At 40.6% G+C, this 8,201-nt stretch overlaps 1 long non-coding RNA gene across 1 annotated transcript in view; it reads left to right on the top strand.

Annotated features, from left to right (window-relative positions):
• The first annotated feature begins 1,241 nt into the window (after nucleotides 1-1,241).
• The window catches only part of LOC141728306 (uncharacterized), a 232,446-nt gene continuing 225,486 nt past the window's right edge, over nucleotides 1,242-8,201 (top strand). The window contains exon 1 of the long non-coding RNA XR_012579220.1: nucleotides 1,242-1,575. This is a non-coding gene — a long non-coding RNA (uncharacterized LOC141728306). The remainder of the gene's footprint in view (nucleotides 1,576-8,201) is intronic.

The raw sequence follows: 8,201 nt of genomic DNA, 5'->3' as shown, positions 1-8,201 counted from the left end.
TCTCCCATAGGGCAAGGGTGAACAGGGGTTGGATTTATTGATCTCAGAGGTTTTTTTATTCTATAATTCTGTGATAACTGAATAAAGTTACATTAAAAAAAAAAATTCTTATCTTGTCCAACACCTGGGTCAGCCCCACAGCTGAGGGTGGGTGCCCACTGTGCCTGATCCTGGCCTGTTGCAGGCAAACAGTTTGTGGGGATTGGGAGTGGAGCTGTGGCCCTGCTCATCGCTAATTGGCTACACCTGTGAAAAACAGGTGAAGAACATTAAAGATAATGAGCCAAACAGGTGAAGAGCATTAAGGATAACGAGCCATTAAGTGCCCAGAGGCACTGACCAACCAGCAAAGGGAACAGAGGGCACACAGGTGCAATGCATTTGGGATGAAGAGTATAAAAGGTTGTACTGTGCTTGGAGCTCCCTTTTGTGTTGGTTGTGCCTCCACCATCATCCTGATTCTGGCTCTTCCTCCAGGCTGGTTTCTGCTTCCTGAGCAACCCCTGTGGAGGTGAGTGCAATACTGCCTGTTGCTGGGGGGTGGTTGTGGCTTCTGAGCACCCGTGAATGCTTTAGGATGTGTAACAGTGGTGTGATTTTGTGCTGATACTTGTAATGCATTAGGGAAAATTTTTCAGGAGCTGAGCTCGTGTCTCAGGAGCTTATCCTGTGCTTGGCACTGATGAGGGGCACCCCAAGTGCTGTGCCCAGTTCTGGGTCCCTCGGCTTTTGTGGGGAGCTGGAGTGTGACCAGACAAGGACAGTGGAGCTGGGGAAGGGTCAGGAGGACAAAGGAGAGCATCCAACACTAAAAATGTCTGGTTTTACCAGTACAGCTTTTTTTGAGGTCATGTAAAAGTTTCTTGCTTGTACCTACTAGCGCTATTCCAAAATAACTCTGAAATTCACAATATTTAAGGCAGTGACCAAGCATATCTTCACAGAAGAGGGGTTACAAAGGAATAAAAGTGTTTCTGCTAAGGTTAACCAAGTGTTCAAGAGTTGAACAGGAAATGTAATTAGGCACCTAAATTAAACCCAGAATGCTCATTCTATTTACCTTTCCCTGATTAATTGGCCTTTGGCTGATGCCTGTCAGCTTCTCCAAAGCCCCTCTGCATTTTGCCTTGCTGTTCTGGGCTTGAGGAGTGCAAAACTGATATCTGCAGGCAAATCATCATCCGAAGTGGTAGTTTTCTGATGCCTAGAATGATTTCTTTTTTCGGAGGTTATTGCACAGATTGGGCTTTGAAAGCCTTCCACATCACCCACAGGTCAAGAAATGGCAAAGATTGGCTTTTAGGCCCTGTTTGCACTCAGCTAAATTTCAGGTGGCAGCGATTTTGGGTGCTCGTTTGCTGTGTTTTGGGCTCTTGGTGTAGGGCAGCTGTCTCAAGGGTCCACGTTAGAGAACGGGAAAAATAAATACCAACAGGGAATTAAAAAATAAGTAATGCTCCTGCTAAGCTAAGATGACAGCGTTGTACAAAAGAATCTGGCATCAAAAGGAGGGAACAGGCACTGCTGGGAATGTTCTGTTTTTAGAGCTGGCAGATTACAGCACACAAGGAACTGGTGAGTAATACCCGTTGTATTCTTACTGGCACCTGGATGGCTGCCAACATCTTCATTTCAGTAATTGTGCTCTCATTGCTGTGCTGTTTGAGGAGCAGATCCTGGGGACAGTGAGACAGAAGTTGTGGATTGTTGGGGGTTTTTTTTAGGTAGTTATAAATGACTGAGTGCTTTAGAAAGATAACACAATGTAATAATGGTAGTGGGGTCTGGACTAGTATTGTACAACAAAATGGATGTAAGCAGCCATAACTCTTAACTTAAATATTTAAGTTGTTTAAACTTTTATTAAATTTGAATTTCATGAACAGCCAGAAAAAGTGACTTTTATGAGAAAAGTCTTCTTTCAGCATACAGTAGTGTGTGTTGGTTATGGTGTAGTTAATTTTTTTAGTAAGTTCAACTATTGGTGTATCACCGTCATGTTTTCTGAAAAATCCCTCTGCCAGGATTTCTTCTCCTGGGAAGTTGGGAAGCCTCAGAGAAAAATGAAAACAATAATTATCTGATTCAATTCTCCTGTGTTTTGCTGCTTTTGAATGTGGTTTGGACTTTGTTAGCCAACAGGTGATTGTTTGATTGGTTTCATGTGAATTGTTTTAACTTAATGACCAATTACTGCCCAGCTGTGTTGAGGCTCTGGAAGGAGTCACGAGTTTTTCATTAGTATTTTGTTAAGCCTTCTATAAGTATCCTTTCTCTATTCTTTAGTATAGCATTCTTTAATATCATATAGATCATAAAATAATAAATTAGCCTCCTAAGAGCATGGAGTCAGATTCACTCATTCCTTGTATTGATGGGGGCCTCAGAAAATACCGCAATCAGTGTACAAGAGAGTCCTACTCATGTTTACTAAATCCCTTTTTTTCCACACTGAAAGTGTCACATAGCCAGTTACTGACAGAAATCAATTTTTAAATACTTGGTGCATGTCTGTTTTCAGAAGTAGGTTACATTTGTTCATCCAGTCAGGAAAAGGAGAAGTACCAGATTGTCTTTTTTGAACACAGCTCAGCAACCCTCTGAATGCTGGCAGCTGAGCTCTACGTGGGGAAACGCTGCAGAGAAATTCAGCTCCATCTGAATAATGCAATTCCATTCACGGTGTTCTAGGAACACGATGAAAAGAGAGAGCCTGAGTTTGTCAAACGTATTGTTCGTGGCAAATTATTCATTCAGCTTTAACAAGCACTCGAGTGCTGCTGAAGCTGTGCTCAACAAGTGACAGGTTCTGGGGCCGGTCCGCCCTGCCTGGGCTCGCCGGCTGCACCGTCAGAAGCGTTTTCCCATTGCTCCAGGCGGTATCAGCCATCCCCAGCTCAATTAAGATGTGATGTGCTTTTCTTCCTCGCTGCTTTCCTTTTATCTCTGCTCCTTCTATTGCTGTGACATCTTTCTTCTCCCTATTAGGGTTGGTCCTGAATACTGATAAGGTTAAATTTGCTGTAAATTGCGGGAGAAATAGGCCAGCCCCGTGATGCCTGGTATCTTGCAAACATCAAACCTTTCATGTTCAGAGGGCTCCAAGAATTATATGAGTTTTCGACCTTTGTTTTTATCAGATTTGGAGCCAAATAATTTTTTTAAGAACTGCTTTCATAGTTCTCCACTTGCAGAGTTTCTCTGTAAACGTTCAATGCCAAATCAAGTAAAATTTTGTCTTAGGGCTGTTTTAATGATTAAGATTTAAAAAGCCTCAGACTTTGGGCTGACCCAACAGAGAGGTTTTTGTGGCGTGGTAGAAGTGGAGCTTGGATTGGTTACGGTTTTTTTGGTGCTTTTTGTTTTGTGGTTTTTTTTCGTTTTATTTTGTTCCTCAATTTTTAATCCTGTTTTTGAATTTTAGGTCTTTCATCACTAATGCTGGCATTTCTACTCCTCTTCTTAACTTTATGCCAGTTAACGTAAAACGCTTGTTTATGTCTTTGTACTATAAATCTAGTGATGCTGTTTGCAAAGAGTTAGTTTGAAGCATTTTAAAGGTTTTTAAAAATTAGTTTTAAATCTTCATGTCATTTTCGGATGACACCAGCATAATTAATTTTTAATATTCACATTAAAAATTTCACAGAGAAACAGAAGAGATTTTCAAATTCTTAAACTTGGCAGAGAGGCTGAGAGTAGAGATCACCTTGTTTGTCCTTTGCGTTTTGGAACTCCAAGTCTCAAAACCAAATTCTGTCAGAACACTGAGTTCTTACAGTTGGGTTATTGATATGTGTGGTTTTGTGCTTTTAGTTTTTGGTTTGTTTTTTTTTGTTTTATTAATTTAAGAACACTTTATGGCTGGGGAAGGTTATAAGATGATTGCCTGCTGCTTCAGGGACAACTGCTATATCCCATTAATTATATTAATAATAGTTTGTTTGATAATAATTTGATTATTAATAATAATCTTCTGATTATTATGATTTCATGTGGATTATTGACTTGACATAAAATGACAATACCAAAAGCAACTCCGTCAAAATCAGGTTTGATCTTTTGATCTTTTCCAGGTGCAGTTAATTTTGGTGTTGGTTTTTGGGTTTTTTAAGTACTTCAGCATCTGGGTATTGTTTTCCAGGAAGTGCACTTTTGTCTCTTGTGGCTTTTAATGCTGTTGAGTTCACGTGTACCCCTGCATATGTGAAGAATTAATGTGCTGGTTTATTGAGTCTTAGATTTCTGTGATCTATAGGCTCCCCCTATTCAGTCTGTATAAAATATAACCCTGTGTTGAAGTTTGCATAATGTTGGAATGCAAATTATTTAGTAGCATTTTATTATTGGAGCGTTACATTTTTATTAAACAGTTCTTCAAGATAAGGTTTGGACCTCAACAGAAATTGAGAATTCGGCCTATCAGCTATAAATAAATTTTTAAAGCACCATAAGAAATAAGAGGGATATGAGAAGTTTCTGCAGGTACTCCATCCTTTCTAACAAAACTAAAAAAGACCCATACAAATTTGGTGGAAATTGTTGACAAAAGTCTTCTAAATGTTGGTGCAGCTTTAATCAAAAAGTCAATAATAGTCACACAATCTATTCAAGTGGTTGGTCTGTTTCAGTGCATGAAATTTTAGGCAAGTTTTTCCTGGAGCATTCACTCAGTTTATTTGCATTTTCTGATTCATTTGGCTGGACAGCATTTTTGTGTTCCTATCTTCTCTACTTCCTACTCTAGCAATTTTAAGTAGCTTTTTCTTTGCTTATTGCTTTTTGGAGACAGAACAAGGGGCCTCACTTAGCAGAAAGCAGAGATTCAGCAGTTTATGGAAAACTGGCATCTTGTAGAGTTTCCAGGCCTGCCATTTGTCATCATTAGTGATTCCTGAGGTTGCTGGCACTCCTGTAGCTGTTTCTGCAGAGCAGACCTAGTGCTGTTTTGTGATTTGGGGAGCTGCTTGTGTGAATGATGATGCATCTAAGTGTTGGTTTGTACGGAGTAGTTGTGGATTTTATTTATTCCAAGATAAACTGCTGACCCTGAAAATGCTTTAACCAATTGCTCTGCAAATACCACAGGTTGCAGGTGCCACTTGAGAGGAAAGTGGGGTTCATAAACATGAGTTTCATCTTGACAGACACATTTTAATTTTAACTATCCTTACCTGAATGTGTAAAAGAGAAAATCTGCTGTAGTAACCCTTCAAATAATTCCTCGGGTAATTAAGGGTCAAGATCCTTTGCTGGCGCAGAAAGTTTAAGGTTTCCATGGACTCTGCCACTGTGGCAAGCAAATCCTCACCTGGTGTGCCAGCAAAGAATACACTTATCCTAATCTCCACTGTTTTGTGAAGGTTGAGAAAAGGGTGAATAAGGGCTCCTAGTTCTTTTTCTTACCTGGAAGAATTGGCTGAAAAAACAGAGAAAGCTAAATGACATATTATGGAGTGTAGTGAAATCTACATGTGGCTGGGAGCAAGTACATGTAGCTTTATTTCTTTTTTGGGGGGGCATAATAGGATTCTCATCAGTTGTCTGTAGGTAGGCAACTCTAATCCTATATAACATACATTACTGGAAGTTAGCAAAGTACAAGGAATACTATGGCTTCATCTTGGAGCATCAGTGACAGTGTTTTAAAACGCTTTTTAAAAAGCGCTGGATGTCTGCTACAACTTTTTAAATTTAGCCCTGTGTAGTTCAATTTTCCCCATCATCCTTGCTGGTCTAATTAGGAAAAATACAACTGCTGGTTGGACTCCTAGGAAGGGAGAGCATCACTTGTGTGTGTAACTTGCAGCCTCCTGTCACCTCAGTTTAAATGAGCGCTAAATGGAAAACTGGGATTGTGTCTGGGGCCTGTGGTGCAGGGAAAAGGAGTTCCATGGGCTCCTACCCCTTGTTGTCTTTTTTAGTACTGTGCTGATAAACTTGCTCATGAGGATTGAGGCCTCCCAAGCTCAACACTGGGCTTTGATAGTTTTAAAACTTTTCTAATGGCTTGAAGCAGATTGTAAGACATGCTATTTCTAAACCAGTTTTATTGTGGAAGATAGCTTGTCTCTAGAAATTGATATGCTTCTCTGTTTGGCTTTTTTAACACAAGCCTGCACAGGGAACAGAAGCTTATTGGCTACTCTGAGTTTTCCCATTCAGTGACAATTACAGAATCCTTTTGTGCTAAAGAACTGCTGCTGATGTACTGTGAAAATTCTCTGTCTGATAGACCCTGGATTTTCTCTTTGCTGTGCCTGTGAATTTGTGGAGAGACTTTTCATTAGTCCCCAGTGCAGCCAGTATTGACTTACATACCAAGATTTAACTAGGGAGGTTAGTGCTCTGCTTTTTAAGTGGGTGCGTAGTCAGCCTTTCATAATAAGGCAGAACGCTTGCTGCAGAGTTTCAAATATTTTCAAAATCCAATTTGTCTAAGTCAGAGCTGTGTCCAAACTGCTGTTGGTCAAGGCAACTGATCAGGCTGGCAAACAAGTGTAGCTTTTGTGAGTACCAGCCCTTTTTTATCTCTGTTCCAGCCACATTACTCAGTCCAATAAACTGCTTTTTTCCTGCAGAATCTGCTTGCTTCCATTAGATTCACTTCACTGCTATAGTATAGAAATAGTATGGGAATGATACCATAAGGGAATAGTTTAAAATAGATATTGAAAGTGTGCAGCCAATGTCACATCACCACCATTGAAAATTGCTGATTGCTTGGATAGTGAGATGTATTTAGGTGAAAAATTTTTAGGGGTGGTGCAGCCACATTTGAAATCAGTAGAAGTTCTACAGTGTTCATTAGGAGATGATCATTATGCTTAATATGGAAGCATGTCATCTAGTGAAATGCTTCCAGCTTGTCATGGATAAATAGTTGTTGTCATATTTGTTCAGACATGCCTTCAGTTAAACCTGTGCTGGTTTAGGGTTTTTTCTAGTTAATTAATACTAATTTTGACATTTGAGCTTTGCATTTGTGTTTAAATTTGGGGTTCTACTTAGCAATGCTTTTTATGAAATTAAGATTTAGGTTCCAGCATTTTCTTGTAAACCAGGAATCTCAGACCTGGCAGTCTCCGCACAGTAACCCCTGTAAAGTGTCAGGCTCCTCCTTCTCCCTTTTTCCGTGACTGCTGCATGGAATCTGGGCTGATGCTAATCTGGAAGGACAGTCACACCTCATGAAAGAATCATCACTGCTAATCAAATCAGAGTGAAAACCCACCACTCTGCATCAGTGGAGACATTTAACGCGCTGAATATTTCATGCACTGGGGGCTGTGGCTGCAGACAGAGCCCTCTCACCGGCTCCTCGTTGCGTGCAAATATTTACTCAGACACTCCGGAGTGGCTGAGCTGGTGTGCAGCAGCGCTGGGAAGCCTTGAGTGATCCTTCTAAGCAATGGTAATTACAAGTGACTCCACACACGCTGGGTCACGGGGGCTTGCAGACGGCCCCTTGCTTTGTCAAAGCTCCCCTTGCCTGCATGATTAAGTGGGCAGCGTGCCACAGGAAATTTGATGCGTACAGGATGACAAATGTCTGTTTTGGCTGCTGAGAATTGAACTCAATTGTAGATCCGCAGAAACATCAAAACACAATCAAGGGCTGACATCAAACCCGTGAGCCAAGAGAATTCCTCAGGCAAAAAGGGCTGAACTTGAAAGTACAAGGAGGGAGTGCTTTAGTTTGTGTGGTGGTACAGCAGTTTGTTTGGCTGATTCCTTGCAAGGAGGGCTAGAGCAAGTAACAACCCAGAAAAATCTCTGTAGTTCCAGTTGTTCCTTATGTTTAAATTGTAAATGTGGAGGGGCAAAAGAACAGAGCAATGAAACCCAGTAAGTTTCCTTTTGGTTTTTATATTTAGAGTTTAAATTTTTTTCTCTACGGTATAGAATAGTTGCTCTTGGCTATCCATGGTGGAAATCTTCCTTCTTGTTTACCCTGATAGTATCTCCTTGTGACGCCAGGAAGAGTTCACTGTTTAAAACAGGAGTGCAAATGCTTAATTCACCTGCTGCTTTTGCAATTGTTTGCTATTATAAGACTGTTTTAAAATGCTGTTTGGTCTTGTTGCCTCCATGTTACTCACACCATGATAAGTGATGACATGAAGGGTCAGACTGTAGAATTAGACTCATCCTGCACCTCCCAGCAGCAGTAAAGATTGATTTAATGTTATTTTCAGGCC

Source organism: Zonotrichia albicollis, chromosome 2, assembly GCF_047830755.1.
Source record: "Zonotrichia albicollis isolate bZonAlb1 chromosome 2, bZonAlb1.hap1, whole genome shotgun sequence".
In the NCBI taxonomy this organism is placed as follows: Eukaryota; Metazoa; Chordata; class Aves; order Passeriformes; family Passerellidae; genus Zonotrichia; species Zonotrichia albicollis.
Note: the sequence above shows the minus strand (reverse complement) of the source record. Positions and strands in the feature narration are given on the sequence as shown.